The sequence below is a fragment of the Microcaecilia unicolor genome, chromosome 2 (assembly GCF_901765095.1).
Source record: "Microcaecilia unicolor chromosome 2, aMicUni1.1, whole genome shotgun sequence".
NCBI lineage: Eukaryota > Metazoa > Chordata > Amphibia > Gymnophiona > Siphonopidae > Microcaecilia > Microcaecilia unicolor.
This window is the reverse complement of record NC_044032.1, coordinates 294,314,802-294,341,392: the sequence shown is the minus strand read 5'-3', so window position 1 is coordinate 294,341,392 and position 26,591 is coordinate 294,314,802. Positions and strand designations below refer to the sequence as shown.

The following is a 26,591-nucleotide window of genomic DNA, read 5'->3' as shown; positions in this document are numbered from 1 at the left end:
ACAAAACACAAAACATTTTCTAAAACACGGGGTAAATATTCAGTTGTTGGTGGTGAGTGTTTTGCAGACCTCCGCTGGCATTATTCTCACATATGCAGCTTCAGCACTGAATATCTAGTTTATGCAGCCCTGGCTCATAGCTGCTGAGAGGGGGGGGGGGGGGGGGCAGGGGGGACAAAATTCCCCAGGTCTGGGCCTCCAAGAAGGACCTGGCGACGCAGTCCCACCCACCCTCTGTCGTCAACCATCTGACCCCTGCATTGAAATCGCAGTCTCACCTCCGTGAAAGCAGCGCTGCAGGCAGCATAACGCCTCCCTTCGGCCCTCCTTCCCTCCCTGTGTCCCATCCTCTTCTGACGTAACTTCCGCAAGGGCGGGACACAAAGAGGGAAGGAGGGCCGAAGGGAGGCGTTCTGCTGCCTGCAGCGCTGCTTTCACGGAGGTGAGACTGCGATTTCAATGCAGGGGGCCCGGCCCGGTGGCGGACGGAGGAGGGAGAGGCAGCAGCGACCTCGGTTGGGGTGGAGGGGGGAGCAGCAGCAGTGACCTTGTGGGGTGGAGGGGGGAGCAGTGGCTGCAGCGATCTCAGGGGGGGGAGCGGTGGCGACCTTGGGGGAGATGGAGGGGGGGAGTGGCAGCGGTAACCTCGGGGGCAGCCTTGCCCCGGGCCCGGCCCAGTCTCTCGGCGGCCCTGCATTGGCTACACATTGTCGGTTAAGTCAATATTCAGAACTTTATGGTTCTTTCATGCCCAGATAAATTTCTGCTCTTAGGTCAACCAAATGAAATATGGAATGATTCCATCTTGAAATTAAGTAACCCAGATTTCAGATTTGAACCTAACTTGAAACTATTAGGTATAACAACATCCAATTCTCTATCACCAGAACAACATATAAAATCTGTGGTTAAAAAGTATATTATGATATTGAGAACATTAAGAAGAATAAGAGGCTATCTAAAATTATCAAGCTTTAGAATAGTTGGCCAAAGCTTCATTCATTCTCTGTTGGATTATTGCAATGTGATATATATCGGTTGTCCCAAGTTTTTAGTATAAAAGCTACAAACTATTTAAAATGTTGCTGTGAAATTGATTTTCTATGCTCATAAAACAGATTGAGGTACACCATTGTTGATGCACTTGTATTGTCTGCCAGTAGAGGCTAGGATTCAGTTTTAAGTTATATGTGCTGATCTTTAAAATTCTCTATGGTTTCGCTCCTCTTTATTTGACCACTCAGATTGGCTCTCTTTCCATGGCACTACGCAATTCGCTTGCTTTACAGTTCTCTAATCTTAAGGGTTTGAGATTAAGAGTAATTTTTTTCTTGTAGATTTAACTATCAAGTCTCTCAAATATGGAATGCCTTGCCAAAATAAATTCAAACTATTACAGTTTATCTTATATTTTGTAAAATGTTGAAAGCACATCTTTTTAAAATTCATGTATTAGACTAGATTGTCGAAGCAGCAAATCCACTGAGGTGGAAAAGAACAGCAATATCCCACGGAAAGTCTCAGGAGCAAGGAAGGTGTGGGAATGGAACCAGGCTCTTCAAAAAACAGACCTGAGACGTCCAATATTTCAAATATAAAATTTATTGAGGAACGACTCTACAGGGGACTTTGTTTTGGCATGTAAAGTGTCTTCTTCAGGAGTCTTGGTACTTTGTGTCTGAGAGTAAGTTGACAAGACTTATGCTGGAATAGAGTCTCTGGTGAATCACGTATTGGTCTTGAAAAAGACCCTTGGTGCACAGTTGAAAATGTAGCTGCTAGACACCGCTAGCTAAATCTTATCAACTTATTCTCAGACACAAAGTACCAAGACTCCTGAAGAAGGCACTTTACGTGCCGAAACAGGGTATTTTGTAGAGTCGTTCCTCAATAAGCTTCATATTTGAAATATTGGACGCCTTCGGTCTATTTTTTGAAGAGCCTGGTTCCATTCCTACTCCTTCCTTGCTCTTTAGATTAGATTGTCTTCATTTAGTTCCCAGGAATTTTCTGGGTTCTTGTTTTTTAATTGGCTTGGAACTCTAGAGGGTATAGCGGAATATAAGAATACATAGACACAGACATTAGGAAATGTCCACTCACGATATAGTCTCTTCCACAACCTTTCTCACTTGCAATTGGAGGTAGACTCTGCTGGAGCTGCATCGGTTCTCTTGGACAAAGGAAGCCTGTGCACTACCTTGGTTTCCATGTGGGAGAAAAGTGACGGGAAAACACAGGGTGACACATTCCTACAGGTTTCAAGAGGAAAGCAAGGCAGGAAATTTTGCAGTGAAGCATAAAGAGAGAAGGAAATATACAGCTTATGTGCTTCAGAGTGCACTACCTGTGAGATAAGTAAGCAAAGAGCTGGAGGCAGGGGAGTGCTGTGCAGTGTGCACGCCTGCAAATACAGAGAGGCCAAGCAAAGAAAACTGGGCACAAAGGGAAAGGCAGTGAAAAGCAAAACGTGGCCATTGCTGGGAATTCAAAGCAGCTCAGGTTACTAATTGAATTTTTTTTTTTTTTTTTTTTTTTATGGTTTCACATCTGGTAATGGGTCACACACTTGACCTGCCATTTGTTTAAATAGTGACATTATATTATTTTAGATAAATTAAATAAGTGACTTGCCCTATCTTTTTGGCCAAATGGGTAATGAAAGCAGGGGCCATGCTGAATGTGCAGGTTAGCGGAAGCCCATGAAGCACTCACAAGTCACTTTTAACCTTAGGAGCTTTCCTTAGTACTGGGTTCCTTTTATAGCAGCATGTATACCCCCTCCCCCCCCACCCCAACCTCCTTTTAAGTGGCAATTCCAGGACTACAGAACATTATGAGCATCATATGTATATTATTTGAGTTAATGCATACCTATTAAGGTGTCATTTGTACTGTACTACCATCATGTTTATCATATATGTGTTATTTGACTGTTCTAATGTATTCCTTATTAAAATGTTTCATTTGTATTGTCCTGATAGTAAGTATCATATCTATGTTTTATGAAAGTTCCTCCATGCTGCCTGTTGCACCCTGCTGACAGTTATCATGGTTTTGTTATAGCATTGCTCTACTATACAGGGGCATAGCTACGGGTGGGCCTGGGTAGGCCCAGGCCCACCCAATTTCAGCTCTGGCCCGCCCACCCACTTTTCCTTCAGGCCCGCGCTAGCCCCAGCTCCCATTGCCGGCCACTGCTGCTTTTCCTGATGAGCAGCAGGGCCGGCGCTACAAAAAGAAGAAGCGCTCAGCTGACTGAGCTGAGCGCCAATGCAAACGGCGACTCGACGAGAAAAAATGTTTTTAAAAAAACGCAGCACCGCAGGCAGCCTCGAAGCATTGACTGCTGGCTCTGCAGGTTCCGCTACCAAGGCTTGAAATACCCCTGAATGTTAGCACAGAAAATAATAAATAAATATCTGCTTCAGGGGCTGTTAATGACACCTCAGTCACATTTCAACAGGTAACGGAATGGGGTGTGTCCAACTACTAACATAGCATGAACACCTAGAAAACTTCAGGATGGAAGTTAGTTTGTCTGGCTCCCCCTCTTCCAAAACGTGATCTGTTTCCCCTTGCTCCTTCTTTTGCTTCCCTTCTTCAGAGAGATGTTTGATATTTCTTTTTCCCTAGCGAGAAAGAGGAACTTGGTTTCACACTCCTAGCCAACAAAGCCAGATTTATCTGTGTACAACATGTTACCCATCCTGCTACTTTGTTTCCAGTCAGCCATTTTTACCTTCATTCTGTACAGATGGAGGTGGTGGGATTGGGGTAGATCCAAGAAAAATCAACAGCTTTATCTGCAACAGGCTTACACTACAAACACAGCCCCCGGTTTCCTGTGGCACTTTGGGGTTAGATTCTGCGACAAGAAGAAGCAAATTCTACAGCATGATTTCTGAAATTGTGCAGCAACTATGTGGTGCATTTGTATAAAATTGAATTATTTTGCATATTAAATAATGTGAACTTTATTTTGCATAATAAAAATAAACGGGTCAATATTCAAATGTGCTTATCCGAACAACAGCACCTGCTATCCTTGTTGCTGACTGATATATTGGGAGCACCATTCAGATAGTGTCACTGGAATTTATCCAGTGATGCCAAGTTACCCAATTTTAGATTGAAGACTTTTGATCAGCCCTGCTTTTCATCTTACATCCCAAAGCAGTGTGGGATTTGTAGTGCCTGATTCTGCCCATTGAAATCAGTGCTGCAAATCTCATAATGCAACAGGATGGAGTGGTTAGAAATCCTGGCCCAAAATTTCCAGGCTGGAACTGGTTAACTTGGCATATCTGATTTATCCTGATGGTGGTACCCACTCTGTAGACAGTGGTCCTGAATATCTGATGATTTTCAGAGGACTGTGTTTGTGAGGAGCTGGCTAGACTAAAGGTGGACAAAGCAAAGGGGCCGGATAGCATATATCTGAGGGTACTGATGGAACTTAGGGAATGGCTGACCTTTTCAATGCTCCTCTAGAGTCAGGAATGGTCACGGAGGACTGGAGAAGAGCAGATGTGGTCCCACTCCAAAAAGCAAAAGTTAGGAAGATGTTGGGAACTACAGGCCGGTAAGTCTGACTTCTGTGGTAAGTAAATTCATGGAAAAACTCTTTTAAAACAGAAAATAGTAAAGTTTTTGGAATCCAATGGATTACAGGACCTGAGGGAACATGCTTTCACTAGAGGCAGGTCTTGTCATACAAATCTGATTAATTTGACTGGGTGACCAGAGAGTTGGATCAAGGGAGAGCGCTAGATGCGGTGCTTTTAGATGTTAACAAAGCCTTTGAAATGAAAACATTGGGGATGGGCAAGCAGTATGAGAGGCAATGGGGAAAGAGAAAGAAAGTTGGAAGGTTCTGGGATCTTGGTGGAGGGCATTGGGAGGAGAAGTGAGGTTATAGAGTCTTAGAGGTGATGCAGATATCCACAGAGTGGGAGAAGGAGGTATTCCTCCCCTGGATTTCCCTCTTCATACCCTGCACCCTTAACTCCTCTCGCCCTCATTTTTCTATCCCAAACCTCTTTTTCTCCATTCCACTCTCTACCTCAAGCCCTTTTTCTGCCCCTTCCTGTCCCCATCGTGAGTGGCCCCCGCACACATATCTCATCAACCCACTTCCATTCTTTTTCACATACAAGCCATTCACTCATTCATGCAGCGTCCACCCTATAATTTTCTTCTCTTGCCCATATTTTACAACCCCTAACCCCTTTATTCTCAGTCCTTCATCCCTCTTTCACGTTCCCCTAATCCTCAAGCTAACCCTTACCCCAGGTCATTTCACACAATCCCACACATCAGTCCTTCTTTCAAACAATTGCCCCTTTCACAACCCCAGCTCCTTTAATGTCACACCCCTCAACCATTGTTTTACAGAATGTCTCCCCCCACCCACCTGCATGCTATACTGCAATATTGTAGGAAGAGGAAAAGTAGAATGATAGACCGACCACATTCTCCTCCTCTGGTATCTGCAGTCAACCAATATTATAGGCCATGCATTTCAAAGAAACAGGGGTGCCCTGAGCAGATAAAGAGGACATAGCTTGTCATGCTGATGTTCTCCTTCTCCTCTTCCAACAGAACAAGCTGTGTGGGAGATGAAGAATCATGTAAGGGAGTGAGGAGGGAACAAGAACATGCTGCAAGGAAAGCTCTCTGACCTGGCTTGGACCCCCAATCGCCAATGGCAATTCTGTGGGAAGGGAAAGATTCTGAGGCCTTCCCATGGATGCAAAGTTGCAGGAGACTAGAGTCCCTGCAGGGCCATACCAAGGTCTGTGTAAGTAGTGTGGCTGCAAAATTGTTCTCCATCCATTGTCTCTTGTTCTTGGCCGTAGTTCAGTGGATAGGGCAGGGGAACTAGGTGGTGTGTTATACAGAGCACAATTGAGGCTTGGTACAGTCCTGGGTCCCAGACTATAATGGTATCGCAACACTGAACTCCATTCTTTTTTATATGATTCTTTATTGGATTTTATAAAGAACAAATAGAAAATATATTAATGAATGAATAAGCAAACAATTAACAATAACAAACTGGAAAGTACTGCAACAACTACAATGCTAGAGTTTGTAAAATTGCTGGACAAATATAAAGAAGATAAATAGAATAATTAAAGCTTTTTGCAGAAGTCATCGAAAGGTGACCAGAGTTTCTTAAAGCTGAAAAAGTTACGAACTCCAGTTTTAAAAAGAAAGCTGATGGGACTTATGTACAAACCATTACTCCGATCAACACAAATGTCATTCAGGCTCATACCTTTTCACAACAGTATTACAGACATACTGGACAAGATCAAAGAAGGCCTGGACCTCATGGAAGAATGAACAACAACATTCAAACTCAAACTGAACAGAGACAAAACCAAATTCCTAGTATTACCCAGCCCACACAAACCCACATCTTACCAAAACTTTACAATCAACCAACAAACATACCACATCGAAACACAACTAAAAATACTAGGAATCATCCTTGACAAGCACCTAACACTGGAAAATCAAACATCAGCAGTAACATCAAAATGCTTCAGAACATTATGAAAATTGAAAAGGATAAGTACTTCCCTAGATGTTGGTCCAATCGATGATACTTTCTCAACTAGACTATTATAACGCAGAATACTTAGGTTGCGAAGAAAACACACTAAAATCACTGCAAACAGTCCAAAACACGGCAGCAAGACTGATCTTCAAGAATTTGAAATACGAAAGAGCAACCCCACTGCTTGAAACACTACACTGACTACCAATCAAAGGAAGACTAATTTTCAAGGTGAGCACCCTAATCTTTAAGATACTATTTGGAATGGCTCCCGAATATATGCTAGACATGATCAAACTATCCCTAAGAAATGCAAGCCAAGAAACCAGAAGCTACCTACTTCTACATTTACTCAACTGCAGAAACACTACCATCTACACAATTGGGTTTAGTTGCCTGAGTTCCAAATGGTGGAACTCGATACCAAAAACCATAAGAAGCATCATAAATCCACTTCAGTTCAGGAAAGAAATTAAAACCTATCTGTTCAAAAAATTATACAGCTAATTACTTATGCTATCATCACCTTCATCCTCAAATTTCCCTCTGCTAAAACCAAAAGAACAAATATCTCCAAAACCTATCCCGTCAAAAAACTCTACAGCTAATTACAAAAGCGATCGTCACCCTCCTATTTAAATCTACCTCTTCACAACTATATGAAAAATCTTGAAAACTCTACAACCAATCACAAAGCTACCGTAGCCTTTCCCCTCCAAATCTATTTATTCAAAAACTCTAAGAATAAACACACGAACTTCAGATGCCCTCTCCATACTGTTAAAGCACTATTGTAATTCCACCAAAATGTAAATTGTAAGCCACTTTGAACTAGAGAGCTGCACGGCTTCCGTCCCCGCGGGAATCCCGCGGAACCCGCGGGATTCCCGCGGGGACGGGGGCAGTGCCTGTGGGGTTCCCGCGGGGATGGAAGCAGTTCTGTGGGGTTCCCGTGGGGACGGAGGCAGTTCCTGCGGGGTTCCCGTGGGGATGGAACCAGTTCTGTGGGCTTCCTGTGGAAGTGTAAGCTGCACCTGCACCAGCCTCTCATCTACCGAATACCAATTGATTTGAGTGCTGTCTCCTCCTCCTCTTCTTCCTTGCTTTAACAGCATAAATGTGGAAAGTCTTCCATTAAGGAGGTGGTAGAGTCACAAATGATGACGGAATTCAAAAAGGCGTGGGATGAACACAGAGGATCTCTAATTAGAAAATGGAAGTTATATAAAAGCTAACTTTAAATGGCTGCATGTGTGTGGATATGTCAAGTGACACTTAGATGGCAACTCTGACTGTGATGAACTAGAGCTGATACCTGGCAGACTTGTATGGTCTGTGTCTCATACATGGCAATCTGGTGTAGGATGGGCTGGAAAGGGCTTAGACAGCAACTTCAGTGGCTGGAACATGAGGACAGTGCTGGACAGACCTTTACGGTCTGTGTCCCACAAATGAGAACATGAATAGGCTGGAGTGGGCTTCGATGGCAACTCCAGCAGTTGGAACATAAGGATGGGGCCAGATAGACTTCTGTGGTCTTTGTTCCAGAAACACGAAAGAAAGACCATAATCAAGTATATAATATCACACTCGTTGATTTAATGATGAATTGATCATGAGTGTGACTATTGGGCAGAGTGGATGGACCGTTCAGGTCTATTTGTTTTCACTTACTATGTTACTATTAATCCTCTTTGCTCCCAGGCTGGTGCACAGACCTCAGCTCTGACACAGGCACGAGAATCAGATGTCACCTGACCTACTGGCGCGTGCATGTGGCGGCCTCTCAGCACACACTGCCAGTGAATCAGAGACAAATCTTACATGTGCGCACCAGAGTGTTCCAAGTTCCAACTTCCGTTCCTTCCTTGCCTACAGTGCTGTGGCTCAAATCCAGAAAGAGACTGAGGGAGCTGACTGGATCTTTCTTTTATGTACTATTAAATTCTTACGGGGATGGGTGGGGATGGGTTAAATTCTTACGGGGATGGGTGGGGATGGGTTAAATTCTTGCGGGGATGGGTGGGGATGGGTTGGGATGGTTTAAATTTTTGCGGGGATGGGTGGGGATGGGTAAGATTCCAGTGGGGATGGGTGGGGACGGGTAAGATTCCAGCAGGGACGGGCGGGGATGGGTAAGATTTCTGTCCCCGTGCAACTCTCTACTTTGAACTGAAACTTGTTTTTGGATAATAGTGGGATACAAAAATGCATCAATCAATAAATAAATAATATGGGCTACAGTACCTATGTATATTTGATGGGATATTTGATTTATTTTGCCTTGTAAATACCTTTGTAATGGTGCATTTTCTTTGTATATTATAGTTACATATAGTTTGATTTCTTTAATTTAAAAAAACACAAAGGGGGGAACTCTATAAATGTCACTGAAAAAACAGATGCTAAGCGCTGTTCTAAAAAAAGCACTCTGGATGAGCATCTTTTATAAAATAGCACTCAGAGCCAATTCCCATGCCGAAAGTAGAGTCCTGGGATTTTTTACCAGTTGAAACCTAGTATAAATGTCAGCACTCAACTCATGGTATTTCAGCAAACAAATAGTGCTATTCTATAATAATGCGTGCAACTCTCAGCATGCCCCTAACTCACCCAATCGTCTCCTCTGGCCACACCCCTTTCTTAGCTATGCGCTATGGGATTTAGGCGCCCTGTCTTATAGAATAGTACACAGGCAAATGTGTACACAAATGCAAATTAGTGCCAATTAACTTCAATAATTGATTGTTAAGGTCAATTAATTGATAATTAATGGCTCATTAACCAATTGTTTGTGCATCTTGGATCTGCAGCAAAATTTTGGTGCTACAATTTCAGCATCATATATAGAATCTGGAGAAAAATGCATAATTGGGAAAATGTGTAATTAAATCGAGCCCTTAGTTTGCAAAATAGATTAACAAATATGATTTAAATTTTTAATGCCCCTCAGGGAGGCTCATTCCCCATCCTTAAAATTACACACTTTTGGTTTTCTAACTTTCCTGTGTTTCGGGTACTTAGATTGTTAATATGCTAAGTTGCATTTCCATGCTTGCTTTTGAAGGTTATTTGTTTATTTAAAATATTTATATCCTGCCCATCTGACCATTCTAGGCTATCTTGGTTGAACTTATACGTGTAAAAAGTAGAAAACAGTGTGCTTGCCCCACCTCTTTTGGATAAGGTCGTGTGGTTGCTGTTTTAGTCCACTTGAATATACAGAAATAAAGGTCACCTCTTGTCACTCAGAGCCTTGTTTTGGCTGTCTGTGAAGAATGGAGCCCTTATTAACTTCTGAAATCAGTCCTCAGACTTAAGGAGGAATAAACCAGTAACAAAAGAATCAAGACTATTTTTACTAGTAGGACCGAGCCAACTAATTGATCTGCACATGTTAGCTCACAATACTCCTGAAAAGGAACTTGTGATAAATTTAAGCTGTTACAACCTAACCCTTTGGTTCTTAAATCTCAATGTACGTATCAGGGGTCTTAAATTTATGGATCATGGTTTGGGATTCATGATTTATGCCTTTCTGTGTCTAATTTATTAATAGGATTGGCAACTTTTGAAAAGAGAAAAACCTGCCACCTGCTGCTGCCCATTCTCTGCCCAACCTTGTCCCATGCTCTGCCCCTGCCTGACCCCAACAAATAACAGCAGTAAAGACAGCAGTGCAGACATTGAAGTAAAAGAGGTTGCACTCTTTGGCCCCCATTAAGCCACAGTCACCTCTTCAATCCCCCAACACACATATGCCTCCCCCCACGCATATATTCTGTATCCATAGAACCCCTAACCCAACAATGGTTGCAGAGCAGAGCTAGGACATTTCCCCATAAAACTCACCATACTAAAAACATTTCTGATTCCAGCATAATCTCAGTAACAACAACATAAATCTTCTCAGTACCAGGCATATTGTGAAGTAATACAAATCTCTACAAAAAATGTATTCAGGATCTAAAGCAAATCTGCCATGCCAGCACTAACTTCTAAAACTCACCTAATAAGAACTCTACCTAGGAAAAAGCAGCAATGATAAATATTGCAGTGGGCCTTCGAACATCAATATACCTATTGAGAAACCTGAACAAACTGGATTACTACAGATTACACTAGAAAATTCATGCTAACAGAATTCCTGGCCTTAGTCGCATGTGGAACATGGAGACCCTCACCAATGCAGAATATGTGACCACAAAATGGAAATAGAAATATGTAGATAATAAAATGAAAACCCAAGATTCCGCACTCTGCATACAGTGCAACACTACAGAAACAGAAAGAGATGCACCTTCTCCTTGTACTGTGCAAAATACAACAGCAGATGTCAGAGCCAGCCTAGGAGGAGGGCAATGAGGGCATCTACCCTGGGCCTCCAGGCCAGAGAGAACCCCAAGCCTACATGAAGCTGAAGAAGTCACAGTCTGTTGGTGGGATTTATTTATGACATTTATATCCCTCACAAAGGCCAAAGAAAGAAGATGGAGAATCACAAATATACAACTCCAGGAATAACAGGACAAGCAAATTTCAAATTTCTCAAATTTCTGCCCTAGGCTCCAGCCATGTCTAACACCAGCTCTGGTAAAAATACATTCCAAATGTCGTCTGATTGTCTTATTTTTCTAATAGTGTTGGGCTCAGGTTTTGCTTTCTGCTTTCCCTTTTCTTCTGTTAACTCTATTTCCAGGATCTCCTGTGCATTTCTTTCTCTCCATGACCACCATCCATCCTCCCTCTGTGTCCTTATCATTATCCTATCCCCCAAGTCCAGCATCTCCCTTCCCTATCTCTCTTCTTATCTCATCCCCTTCTCTGGTGCTCCAGCATCTCCCATCACAGTGTCCTTTCACCCCTCCTTCCCTTTGTCCATCCCTCCTCTAGGACCCAACCATACTGTGGGTCTACAAGCTGCGGCAGTGAGATAGGAAATTGACAGTGTGGAGTCTGCCTAGAGTCTCTGCATACTCTAAGGCAGCTCTGGTGCATCCCACCCCCTCTAATGTCAACGTCAGAGGGGTCAGGACACAGCAAAGCTGCCTCGGAGCATGCAAGAACTCAAGGCAGGTCCTGGATTCTCTTTTCATTTCTTGGTCTGAAGCTGCTTGCTGCCACATGTTGTTGACATGTCCCAGCAATGTTTGGTAGCAGTGGCATCCACTGGAAGAGATGGAGGTGGAGGTGAAATCTGGGAGAGATTAGCAGTGGACAGAAAACTGACACTTATATTGGCAGATTTTATGTCCTGCCAGCCACCGGTCTCTCCTTTGCAATATCCAGTCAGTTGCTAACCCCATGTTGACTTATTTAAAGTGGGTTTGTAGAAAGCATAAGTGTGATCAAAGTTCTCTTTATTTGGACTGATATTTTAGGCTAGAAAGGAAACGCAAGCCAAAATTTGGAAAACACCCATCTAATGACCTGCAGTTCATTTTGGTGATTTGCAATATTATCCTGTGACTGCAGTTCAAAGCCTTGTTCTCCCACTGATGCTCCTTTTGACCTTGGGAAAGTCACTTCACCCTCCATTCCCTCAGGTACAAACTTATAGTTTCATTTACTAACCTACACTAATTCACTCTAAGGCAAATTAACACGTTATTTATTTCAAGTCCCACTGCTTTCAAAGAGGACCCTATGGAGAAGTAGCCTAATGGTTAGCGCAGCAAGCTATGATTCAGGAAAACCAGGGTTTGAATCCCACTGCTGCTCCTTGTGACCCTGAGCAAATCACTTAAGGTGACTTTTACTAAGGTGCGCTCACATTTTTAGCACACGCTAAAATTTGGGTGTGCTAAGGCATCTCTAACATTTAGCACACCCACAATTTTAGCGTGTGCTAAAAACGTGAGTGTGCCTTAGTAAAAGACCCCCCCCCCTTAACCTTCCATTGCCTCAGGAACAGTTGTAAGCCCTCCAGGGCCAGAAAAATACCCACTGTACCTTCAGCTATAACTAAAAAGCCATGAGCTACTGTAAATCCAAACAAAGGGGGTCATTTTCTTACAGTTCGTAAATGGGTTCCATGATAGGTAAAGGCGCTCATTTTCAAAACAAAAGCCCATCATAAGGTGGTAGATGGAGATTTTTTTCTCAAAAACATCCAAGTTGTCATTTTTGACACTCCAATTTTAGACATTTTTCTCCATCCAAATTTCAAGGAGGCACATTTTGGGTGAGACCTGGGCAGGACCTGGGTGGCACCAAAAGATAGACATTTTTCTGCAATAATGAAATAAAATGCAAACGTCTAGGGCCAAAATTAAGATGTTTTTGGCTAGACCTATTTCAATCATGAATAAGTGACCAAAATGTTCCCTAAATGACCAGATGACCACTGGAGGGATTAAGGCATAATCCCCATTGTTCCCCCAGTGGCCACAGACCCCTCTCCTATCCCCCTAAGATGTGACAGTGACAGTACATACCAGACTCTATGACAGCTTCAGATATGATGTCCATTCCTGTTAGAGCAGCAGGCAGGTCCCAGGAGTAGCTTTATGGTCAGTGCAGTGGACTGCAGAGAAGGGGAACCAGGCCCATATCCCACTCTAACTAGTATAATTATAGTGTGATATGTAAGCCCTCCAATAAAAACCACTAAATACCTACGGTACCTACATATAGGTGACATCTGCAAGCTCGAGGGCTATTGTAGTAGTGTACAGTGAGGTACAGTAGGTTTTCTCTGTTCCTGGAGGGCTCACCATACAATATAAGGGGTACCTGGGACCTTTTATGTGAAGCCCACTGCAATGCTCCAACAGTGCCCCACTGCTCTGCTGGCATGTCAATGTGGCCAGTCTACCGAGAATGATGCCCCCCCCCCCCCCCCCCCAGACATCCCAATGGCTAGTTTTGGGGTATTTTACTTTAGGATGTGATTTTTCCCAAAAGAAAAACACACTGAGCACAAAACATCTAGAAAAAGACGATTCTCAAACTGAAAAGACACATTTTTCAGGCTTGAAAATGGCTATGTTCGTCACTCAATTTTTTGACATTTTTACCAGAATATCACCTTAGATATTTTATCAAAAATGCTCTTCAATGTTTGATAATAGCATTAGCACACACTGTTATTAAATGATCCACTAGGAGCACAATTTCTATTAATCTGCATAACATTTTTAACAGGTTAGTAACTGAGGTCCTTTGATTGTAAGCCCTCGAGGGACAGGGAAATACCTAGCATACCTGAATGTAACTCATGCTAATAACTGCAAAAGGTGTGAGTGAAATCTAAATAAAATAAAGGAGTTCAGAGGAATACGAAATAGTCTAAGCAATTGCAAGTCTACAGAAATGTATATACCATGAATGTGTATAGCTCACAAATGTGACCATCCCTGGAAAAAGGTGACTAAATTCTCAGAAACAAAAAATAAATGAGATTTTAATAAATTATGTTAGCGCAAACAAATTTGTAATACAACAGTCCAACCCCCATCATTTTATGTGAAAATATTTAAAAAGTTACAAAAGTCAAACGTCACATTTTCAGACCACTTAAGGACCCATGACATTGTTGATATTTTAAATCTCCTACTTTAGCCACCTTTTCCCAGAGAGAGTCACATATTTCATGCCTAAAAAGCATGCATACTACATCTAGCACATACGCATAACACACACACATCTCTAGAGCTCACACAGCAAAAACAGGACTAAAAATGAATCCAATCTGTAAAAGAACAAAAAGATCACAGAACATTGGAATCTGTTCCAGGTGACGTCTTTCTTTCTGCCCCTATATGCGTCATGCTAGTTTATTGTGTAATTGTTTTTTAATTTTTTTGTTTTGAAGTGTCAATGGCCCTGCGATGTGGCTATTATCATCCATCATCCTTCCAGTTAGTGGTACTGGGGCTCCCCAAATTATTCAGCCTTCATTCACTATCTTTCATATTCTCTAGTACCCCATTGTGAGACATTAGGAAAGAGCATGAAAGAAAATCATGTGTCCCTACCCCTCCTTTAAATGTTGGTAAACTCTAAAATCAACTTAGGAGTGGATGGTATGTGGTTTGAAGCCATGGTCAAACCCAATACTTGAGGTGTTTTCAAGGACAGTTACAGAGAACAAATGCCGTATGTTTTTCCTACATCCATCCACTAGTCTTAAACATTTCTATTTTGCAAAAGAAATGCCTAGATTTTGGAGGGTCTACCCATTTTGGGCTTTAAGTAATGTGGAGGTAAAGGGCCTTGATTCTGTTAAGTCATTCTCAAATTTTTTGGTACAATCAGGTTCAGTTCCCTGGGCTTGGAAACAGGTGGTGATAAAACCTACTTTGAAGGCACCATCAGGAGATAGGATGTGCTGTGCAAATTATAGACCAGGGACAAATCTGCCAGTTTGGCAAAGATGCTGGATAAGGTAATATGCTCTCATTTTCCTGAGTTTTTAGAGGACCATGTGAGGTTGGATAACTGTCAATCAGGGATCAGGAGCCTCAGAATGGAAACAGTGCTGTAGTGTCAGATTCAGTTTTAAGGTGTTTCAATAAGATTTTTAATATTATTGGGCCTCTTCTCAGTTTTTGATTTAGTTATTTATTTTTTGTCTATTAGATTGTAAGCTCTTTGAGCAGGGACTGTCTTTCTTCTATGTTTGTGCAGCGCTGCGTATGCCTTGTAGCGCTATAGAAATGCTAAATAGTAGTAGTAGTAGTAGTAGTAGAGTCTTGGGCTGAGTGGACTGGTTCTGGCCTGGATTTATTCACTTTTGGATTGCAGTAGTTATGTGGTTGAAGCTGAAGGGGGGGTCTTTGTCCAGGCAGGATGTGAGCATGGGTGTCCATCAAGACTCCTCCCTCTTTTTATTGCTTTTTAAATGTTTACTTATATTCATTAGAAGATATTTTTACAAGTGGTTTTGAGGGTCATATACATGCAGTTGATTATATTGTTAGGGTAGTTGAACCTATGACTTAGCAATATATGGTCAGAATTTTAGAATGGCTTGGGCAAAATGGGTTGTCAGTAAATATGAAAAACAATTGAAGCGATGAGAGCCAGTAAAGACAGGGAAGTTGCCATGAACCCAATTTTCCTTATAGGGGCTACAGGAAGGGGTGCAGAAGGATATTAGTAACTTGGAGAAACTGCAGTCACACTAGCTAGACTTTGAATCACATGTTCAACAGCTAGCAGAGAAAGATATGGAAAGCTATGTTGGATCCAAGGATTGTGCTTTAAAGAGAGCAATGATCTCTTCTGTGTTTTGATCTTTGGATTATTGCAACTCCCTTTCTGCTAGGGTTACCAAAAGGGTTGTTTAGACAAGTACATCTAGTTCAGAATGCTGCAGCTAGAAAGCTAGTGGTAAATCCCAAAGAGAGAGGGTTTCATTCTTATTGAAAGACCTGCACAGGCTTCTGGTATGAACCAGGGTAAAGTTTAAAATATTAGCATTGATCTTCATGTTGGTTAAGGACTTTGATGCTAAGTATCTGGAAGGAAGGTTGGAAAGATATAGATCAAATCACCAGCTAAAATCTAGTCTGACCAACTCCATCAACTGCTCAGCTGAGAAGCCCAGAATTCCCATGGGCCGTTTAAATGCAAGACCCGCTTCTTGAAGGTTTGGACTCCCTACCTACAGTCGCTGCCACAGAAGGGAAGAAGTTTGATTCTGAAAACTTTGTGATTATCTCTCAGTTGTGAAACCTGTTTTTAGTATGTCAGTAAGGTTTTTGGGTGCTCTAGTACTCAGTCTTGGTTGAGGTGTGTTTCTTTTCTTGGGCGGTGGGAGGAGTTGTTGTCTAGGGGGCCATATGAGTCCAGGCCTCCTTGGTTGATGGTTCTCTATGTTTGTTTCTGGATACTGCTGCTAGGGGTTGGGGGGGCATGGGGTGGGAGTGATTCATTGGTGGGGTTGCGATGCCGTCTTATACTGTTTTTTTTCCCCTTTTGGAGAGTGTCTTGTTTGTTTGAAACTTAATAAAAATTGTTTTAAAATCTAATCTAGACTGAACTTTCTTTGGAAACTCCCATGGTAAAGATGGTAAAAAGGAAAAGGATTAGGGAAGATTTTTAACAGCAGTACCTGCAACCTTTGGGAGTGTGGGAAGAGGTCAAATGGGTGTGGAGAAGGGTCTAGAAACCTGAGGCAATTTAGTGAAACTTTCTAGGCAGAGTGAAGACAGTTATTAGGACAGTTATTGGTAGTATAACTGTGTACTACTATAATTTTAGTGATGTATTAGCAATGTGATTTTGTGAGTTGATTTGGTGAGGGAGGCCTTCAATAAATACTTTTCAGTCAGGGATTAAAGCTGAAAGGAAAATATTTATTTACATGCAGAGAAATGTGTAACCTGTTCTCCCCACAGGTCAGAGGTAAATAAACATGCAAAATCTCTTCTTATAGTCACAAATTTTCTCTTCCCAGTCTGCCCCTGTACACCCACAGCATATGCTTGGTCACCCCTCCATCAGGCAACCCAACTACCTTGTTTCTTCCTGGAATCCCCACTGTGCCACGTTCACTGACTTCCTAAGCCACACTGTTTACAAGGTTGCAAGACACACTTGTCCTACCTCAATCCTCACTCTCTGCTTCTTCCCCAAGCTCTTACATAAGTACATAAGTATTGCCATACTGGGAAAGACTAAAGGTCCATCAAGCCCAGCATCCTGTTTCTAACAGTGGCAAATCCAGGTCACAAATACCTGGCAAGATCACAAAAGGAACAAAACATTTTATACTGCTTATCCCAGAAATAGTGGATTTTCCCCTAGTCCATTTAATAATTGTCTATGGACTTTTCCTTTAGGAAGCTGTCCAAACTTTTTTAAAACTCCGCTAAGCTAACTGCCTTTACCACATTCTCTGGCAATGAATTTCAGAGTTTAATTACACGTTGAGTGAAGAAAAGGTTTCTCTGATTCGTTTTAAATTTACTACATTGTAGCTTCATCGCATGCCCCCTAGTCCTAGTATTTTTGGAAAGCGAAAACAGATGCTTCACATCTACCCGTTCAACTCCACTCATTATTTTATAGACCTCTATCATATCTCCCCTAAGCCGCCTTTTCTCCAAGCTGAAGAGCCCTAGCCACTTTAGCCTTTCCTCATAGGGAAGTCGTCCCATCCCCTTTATCATTTTTGTCACCCTTCTCTGCACCTTTTCTAATTCCACTATATCTTTTTTGAGATGCGGCGACCAGAATTGAACACAATATTCGAGGTGCGGTCGCACCATGGAGTGATACAAAGGCATTATAACATCCTCATTTTTGTTTTCCATTCCTTTCCTAATAATACCTAACATTCTATTTGGTTTCTTAGCTGCAGCAGCACACTGAGCAGAAGGTTTCAACGTATCATCAACGTCGACACCGAGATCCCTTTCTTGGTCTGTGACTCCTAATGTGGAACCATGCACGACGTAACTATAATTCGGGTTCCTCTTTCCTACATGCATCACTTTGCACTTGCTCACATTAAACGTCATCTGTCATTTAGATGACCAGTCTCCCAGTCTCGTAAGGTCTTCTTGTAATTTTTCACAATCCTCCCGCGATTTAACGACTTTTAATAACTTTGTGTCATCAGCAAATTTAATTACCTCACTAGTTAGTCCCATCTCTAAGTCATTTATAAATATGTTAAAAAGCAGTGGTCCCAGCACAGACCCCTGGGGAACCCCAATAACTACCCAGGTACTGCAGCCCTGCTTGCCACCCTTGGATCCTCTGCACTCAGGGCCTCTCTCTCTCTTTCCCTCTTTTACTGTCTTAGGGAATTTACTGCCATCCTGGACTGAGCCCTGCCTGTCTGACAGCCTCAGTCTCAGCAGATTAGCACCACCTGCTGAATGGTGGTTGCACTGTAACCTCAGTGAGGGAGTGTTTCTACAGATGCCTGCAACTATGTCACTCACTCCCTCACAAGCAGTTAGCATTGTTAGAGGCTAAGAGCAATATATGTAGTTGTCAGTAGTCACTAATGGACACGTGTTTTAAGAAGGGGGTGAGAGTGTTTCATTGATCAGTTAAAGGGATGCAAAAGCCAAAAATGGTTAAGAACCCCTGGATTAGTGAGAGGATGTTTCAAGTTTCAAATGTATTTGATATTCTGTCTGATTAGAGGACTATCTAGTCAGATTACATTTAAACTACAAAAAAATATAGTCAATACAGAACAGATATAAATTTCAAAGGGAAAGAGAGAAGGGAAGGAAAGAGAAATTACAATCTTCAACAGGAAAGAAAAGTAACATTAACCTTGTTATTGCTGATTCCAGGTCAAAGAAATCCCCATGCTCCCCACCGAGCACTCTACAAACAGAGACTTAAAGTTCAAAGGCCTTACCAAAGAAAATTATTTTTAATGCAGCCTTAAATTTTTAGTGGAAGGGATCTAACCCTATATGATGGAACGAATTATCAAAGCAAACGACAGTGGGAATGTGGAGATGGCTTGAGAAGAGCCAGATACACAGGTTGGTCATCAACAACTAAAACACTTTATTTCTTGTACTTGTAATGACACATAACACCCAACACAGTACCATGTTTCAGCACTGAGTGCCTGCCTCAGGGGTCAGGAAATGTAATGCATCCAGGAACAGTGTTTGACTATAGCGCTAACAAATCCCATTAAAAGAATTGTCACTGTAATAATCGCGTCCATAAAGGTCAATAAAGGTCCATAAAAGTCTTTTTAAAGACCAGTCATATGATTATTACAGTGACAATTCTTTTAAAGCAATTTTTTTTAGTGCTATATTCAAACACTGTTCCTGGACGCATGACATTTTCTGACCCTTGAAGCAGGCACTCCATGCCAAAACACGGTACTGTGTCAGGTGTTACATATCATTGCAAGTACAAAAAATTAACTGTTTTAGTTGTTTATGACCAACCAGCGTAACTGGTTCTTCTCAAGCCATCTCCACTTTCTCACTGTCGTTTGTTTTGTTACATTCTGCATGCGATCCTTTTCCGTTATTCTCTTCTCTTCAATTATTGAAGACCATTCGTATGGAACAGGTTTTGAAAAAAAATTCTGGAAAATGATAAAAACTTGGTAGTTTCCTACATAAGAGATTTTTTAGTAGATGGGGAGAAAGCAAATTCAGAAGTGGGTTTTATTGAGAAATTAGGAAAATGCTAAATTGTGTTATTTCCTGTTTAATAAAAGTTTAGGGGGAGATGTGAATCTCTGGAGGGTGGAGGAAGTTAGTGGGTTTTTAACTGTGGAATCCGTACATGTTTTTATTGTTATGTTCCTCTGATTTATGTACATTTACTTGTAAACAGCTCTAAACAAGTAATCAGTTAATTGTTGGTATAACTGGTTTATGCATTTTAAAATACAGACATGGCAACGTGCTCACATTTACAAGTCTTCAGTATCTATTTGAAAAATACCCCCTCCCCCCTCTCAAACACACACACACACACACACACACATTCTAGAACATTCTGGGTTAACTTTCAAAGACTTATTTGCTTGTTATCAGATTTAAAAATAGTTAAGTGGTGTAAGTTACCTGCCTGTGGCTAGGTGAATTTTCAGTCACATTAAATGGATGTGCATACTTTCCTAACATGTGCAAGCCTGTCTGGATTGTTACAGAGCTGTGTATGAGATATACTTGTCTACCCTACGTTTCTGAAAAGGTATGAGTGTATCCAGTATGGGTGGAATCCAATAGTGCGCATGATCTTACTCTCTCATTTCCATACACCTAAATGTATGCACATGCATTTAGCAACATAGCACCCCATTTTTCAAACTCAGTTAAAGTGATATTCCACCCTTACTGGATACACACATAGGACAAGATTCAGCAAATAGTGCCCAGATTTGGACACCGAATAAAATGAGCACTGAACACTTTTCTGTAAACAGTGCTCCAAGCTGGACGCTGTTTATAGAATAGTGCTTAGCGCTGGGATCTATCTACACCCAAATTCGGGTGTGAGGGTTTACACCAACTGAAACCTGGTGTAAAATCCTTGCACCTAAATTCGGTGCAGATCTCCTGTATTCTATAATTCTGTATGCATCTTTAGTGAATGCCCCTGACTCGCCTATAGTCCAACCATGGCCGCGCCCCCTTTTCGGTTCCACGCTGAAGAATTTATTTGCACATTTTTATAGAATAGCACCTAGCAAGATGCACGTATAGATTCATACTGCTGCCAATTAGCACCCATAATTGATAATTAGTGCCCAATTATTGATGTTAATTGGCACATTACTCAATTAAATTGCCTGCACAAATTGAGCACATGCCAAAATTTGCATGCACAATTTTGAGTGCCATTTACAGAATCTGGTGGATAATGTTTGAAAAACCTAGGGTATATAAGTATATATCATAACCAGCTCTGTAACAATAAAGACAAGCTTACACATGTTAGGAAAGTATGCACATACATTTAATGTGACCGAAAATCCACTTAGCCACAGGTAGGTAATTTGCACAACTTAAAGAAACATTACGCTTGTAATTAAATTCTGGAATTAGTTGCCAGCGAATGTGGTAAAAGCAGTTAGCTTAGCGGGGTTTAAAAAAGGTTTGGATGGCTTCCTAAAAGTCTATAAGCCATTATTAAAATGGACTTGGGAAAATCCACTGCTTATTTCTGGGATAAGCAGCATAAAATGTATTGTACTGTTTTGGGATCTTGCCAGGTGCTTGTGACCTGGATTGACCACTGTTAGAAACAGGATACTGGGCTTGATGGACCTTCGGTCTGTACCAGTATGGCAATATTTATGTACTTATGTCTTACCAGATAATTTTCTTTCCTTTAGTCACAGCAGACAAATTCAAAGACTTGTGGGTAATGACCATCTACCAGCAGTGGAGATAAAGAGTACCAAACTGAACTCATGGTATACTCCTTGGTCAGTCAGTATTTCTCATAACAAAGTAGAAGGAATAATAAGGCAAACATTTCTCCCTCCTCACAGAAATGAGGCATAAACCTGTCAACTAGAACAACTATGCACAGGCAACCACAGCAAGAAACCAAAGCAGACTGAACTGACAGCATCAACCTCGTGAAAGAGTGACTAAAAGAAAGAAAATTATCAAGTAAGACATAATTTTTCCTTCCTTGTAATCAGCAGTAGATGAATCCAGAGACTTGTGGGATGTAGCAAAGCAGTCCGTAAGTAGGATGGGAACTAGACACAGCCACAGAAAGAACTGTTGCCCAGTAGGATGCCTTAGACCTAGCTGAAACCATCAATTGGACAAGTTCTGGAAAATGTGTGTCCCAAGGACCACAAAAGGGACCTTCATAAAAGAGAATGAAGAGGAGACGAACCCAGAGGACATATGCCCAAGCAATAGGCACCTGACTCCGGTGAGTTATGACTACATATGAGGCTGCATTGCACTGATTGGGGCCCATTCATAGCAGGAAGGGAGACTACACACAGACATCCATTGGTGGCCTGAAGGTACCAGAAAGGCCCATAGCGACTGCGATATAAAGCAGCAGATGGAAACGATGACTTTCCTCCCGAAGAATGGAGGAAACAACAGATGATTAATGGAAATAGAAATGTGGATACCACCACAGGTAACAATGGCAGGACCATGCTGAGAATCACTCTTGTCTCCGAGAGACGAATAAGGGATCAGCACAGAACACTGTCAGGATTTCCAATTAGCAATGGGACCAAGCAAAAAAAATCTGAGCTGGAGTTACACTGATCATGTGAGAGAGTACATAAGTACATAAGTATTGCCATACTGGGAAAGACCAAAGGTCCATCAAGCCCAGCATCCTGTTTCCAACAGTGGAGCGATACAAAGGCAATAACATCCTCATTTTTGTTTTCCATTCCTTTCCTAATAATACCTAACATTCTATTTGCTTTCTTAGCCACAGCACCACACTGAGCAGATGGTTTCAACGTATCATTGACGACACCTAGATTATTTTCTTGGTCGGTGACTCCTAACGTGGAACCTTGCAAGACGTAGCTATAATTCGGGTTCCTCTTTCCCACATGCATCACTTTGCACTTGCTCACATTAAACGTCATCTGCCATTTAAACGCCCAGTCTCCCAGTCTCGTAAGGTCCTCTTGTAATTTTTCACAATCCTCCCGCGATTTAACGACTTTGAATAACTTTGTGTCATCAGCAAATTTAATTACCTCATTAGTTACTCCCATCTCTAGGTCATTTATAAATATGTCAAAAAGCAGCGGTCCCAGCACAGACCCCTGGGAACCCCACTAACTACCCTTCTCCATTGAGAATACTGACCATTTAACCCTACTCTCTGTTTTCTATCTTTTAACCAGTTTTTAATCCACAATAGAACACTACCTCCTATCCCATGCCTCTCCAATTTCCTCTGGAGTCTTTCATGAGGTACTTTGTCAAATGCCTTCTGAAAATCCAGATACACAATATCAACCAGCTCACCTTTATCCACATGTTTGTTCACCCCTTCAAAGGAATGTAGTAGATTGGTGAGGCAAGATTTCCCTTCACTAAATCCAGAGCGAGAGAGAGAGAGAGACATACAGAGATGATACAGAGACATTCAGAGATGGCGATGCACTCACCAGGCAAAAATGGATCTGTGCCCACTGGTATATATGAAGCTGAGCTTCATATCTGAATGGGGAACAAACCCCTCCTTTTTTCAGTGTGGTTTGCCTCCCTAGTCCTGACTCTGAACATGACCACCTGTTCCTGGTGGCTGCGGCTCCTTTGTGATGACTGGGCGCATCTCCATTTCTGATGACTGGGCTCATCTCCATCTCTGCGTAATGGGACCAGCTCCATTGCTGCCTGTTGAGGGCTGCTTCATCTTTATGTGCCGAGTCTTTTATGCCTTGTGAGTGCAACTCCACCTATGACTGTTGAGTTGCACTCACCAGGCATAAAAGACTTGGCACATAAATATGAAGCAGCCCTCGACAGGCAGCAATGGAGCTGACCTGCACATGGACAGGTCATGGGCATGTCTTGCAAATGTGCAACTGCCAACTTTAGGCTCGATCATCTCACACATGCCAACTTACTCTACATTCTATAATGGCAATTTCAAATGCAATTTCCATTATACAACTGACACTTAGCACCCATATTTTTGCACCTAATTTCTTGCTCACTTTCTTTACCCCTATGTGCCCAGAAAATTATGTGCAGATGTCACACTAACTACACACTACTGTCTCTGCTAGCTTTCTGCAGGTACAAGGAATCTTGTGTTGGAATATCACCTTGATCTCTGCAGGCTTTTAAGTATTCATGTAGTTTTGCCATTAACTTACTGCACCTTACCCCAATAAAACTCCTGGGAACAGGAATCCCACACTTAACCTTTTACTTATTCCCCTGCTGCCTTGTCTTGTAGAAAAAATTCCCCCTGCCCATTCTGAGTCAGCTTTTCAATATAAATTTTGTGACATTTTCATTACATAGTTTCAGGTGGAAGGCTTATAAAAGTTCTGGGCATCTTGCTGAATGCCACTAACAGCAAATTCCCTTCATGTCGGTCTTTCTTACTTACATAATACTACAAGGGTATACCTAAGAAAAAGATAAACAGATTGGGAACCAGAGATTGCAGCTACATGAGGCAAACTAATGATGACACGAAAAACTGCACATCAACAGCACTGGCAAATGCAAATAGAAATTTAAAATAATATGATGAATTCATTGAGATGCTACAGTTGCTTCACTGGAGGAACATGAGGTAGGGCACACAATGGAAAAACTTGGGAAATTTATTCTTAAAATCCAAAGACCTTCTGCAATCCAATATTCCTCTTACACCCTGGAAGAGCTGCTCATTATGTAGTGATGTGCACAGGGCAAAGTTTTGGGGTTGTTTTCAGATTGTTTAAGCTTATTCTCAGTTTTCATACATTTTTCAGTTACCGGTAGTTTCAGATATTCATCTTAATAGAAAAATTTTAAAGCATATTAGAGCTTTTTAACACAGGCTAATTGACTTAATTCACATTAATTCATAGGTTAATTTATGCTAAATCAAGTTAGCGTACACTAAATTTTTTAAGGCACACTAATGAGTGTACACCCCTACCAATTTGTCTACATTACTGTCAGCCAATCAGGCAGGCCATAACTCATAGAAGACACAGCTCCTCTCAGGAGATGCCTACAATCCACTGGGGTGGAAAGTCAGGGCTAAGGCCTTCTTGTCAGCTCTAACCACAGAAAAATACCAGTGGAAACAGTGACACTACTCAACAATGCAAAGGTCAAGCAATTGGCAGCCCTTCTGTGATCCTGACAGCTCCAGGTCAAAGGACTCAGGTAGCAACATGGCTCAGGCCTAAGTTCCAGCACAAATGAATTGTTTTAACAATTCGGCTTTGGTCAATTAAACCTAACAAGACATGTTGCATCACTTAGCAGGGTTTCTGACACTAAGGCAAGAAGCTGAGGCAGCCCTCATAAAACAAGGCTCTTAACATAGCATAACAAATTTAAAGTAATCCATCCTGAAATGTCAGGTGGCAAAATAACAACACTGAAATTGTCCTGACAGGTGAAGTCGTTTGTACTTTTTATCCATGGACTTTGCCTCCAAAACCTATATGGTACCTAAAACTTTAATAGACTTTCACTGGGAATTTAATCACAAACTGAGACCACACTTCATTTTAATCTATACAGTATTTGCCAAGTGTGGTCAATAGCATTTTTATCCCACTCACTCAACCCAGATAATTTAGATTCATGGTCACAGAAAAATGTATATTTCAAATGGTTGCCCATGACTTTTCTGCTTTGTGATAGACTTTAAATAAATCTTGTGCAGTTGGGCATGAGACAAATAAAAAAAAAATCAAATGAACTAGGATTATTTATAAAGAATCATAATTTTTGCCCTTTTTTTCTGCAGGTGTTATTGGGCTCTTTGTTGGGAAATTTATGACTGGGGTAATAAACTGCATGTACTTTGCATAGTAATGAGCAGTGTTTGCTTATCTCTGATACTCTTAGCTGTTTCATTTCTCACTTGTTTAAACATATCCCCTGTGCTACAGACTGATGCCTCTATCAAAAGACTACAGCATGCTCTGCACCACTTTATATGTGATTCTCAATTTGACAGCCCCTAGGGCAACTTTCAGCTCCCAGCCTGCCATCATCTGCCACCCCATACTGACAGCCATACAAGGCCTCATGCTTTACTCTCCCATGCATCTCTGTTTTTCTATGATTTCATGTTTTATGCAGCAGCATGGCACGGTTCCTCTAAATATCCCCACACTCATTCCTTGGCTATTGATTCTTTTGCTAAGTCTATTCCTAAGTCTCTTTTGTTCCCCCACTCTCTTTCCTGAACGTTTTCAAATTCTCCATACACCCTGTCCTCTAAAATCCTCTTCCTCGAGTCTCTGCGATACTTGCTCTACTGGGTGTGATGCCTGCTCAAGATTCTGAGATGAATGGTTGATGTAGATTTGAAACATAGAAATATAGAAACATAGGAAATGATGACAGATAATATAATCTATCCAGTCTGCCTATCCATGCTGACTACTATTCTCTACTATCACTCACTTCAGAGGCGGACTGAGAGTGGTCTGGGTTCCCAGGCACTGAGGGTGGTTTGGGCCCCCCACCTGGCCACTGCCCAACACCCTCCCTACCGCCGACGCCCCCGCTGCCCTGGTCCTACCTGAAGGGCCCTGGTGGTCTAGTGGTCTCTGCGGAGGGGGAGCATGTTCTTTCCTGACCACTGCACTGCCACTATTCCCCCGCCTGCCAGCGCTGCCTTGTTTTCAAAATGGTGGCTGAGATTTCCCGCGGTAGTCTCACTGGTCTCAACAGTCTCGCGAGATTTCTGCAGGGAGTCTCAGACACCATTTTTAAAGTATGGTGGTGCTGGGCAGGAAAGAATATATGCCCCCCCCCCCACACACACACACACACACAGAGATCACTAGATCAGCAGCGACACGCCTTTAAAGGCTGGGGAGGGCTGTAGTGTGCAGTGGGCATCCGGGCAGAGCCTCCGGGCCCCCTAGAGCCTCTGG

General features: G+C 42.0%; 1 protein-coding gene across 7 annotated transcripts in view; it reads right to left on the bottom strand.

Moving 5' to 3' along the window:
• NFIB (nuclear factor I B) overlaps window positions 1-26,591 on the bottom strand; it is a 547,227-nt gene that overhangs the window by 464,862 nt on the left and 55,774 nt on the right. The window lies entirely within an intron of this gene.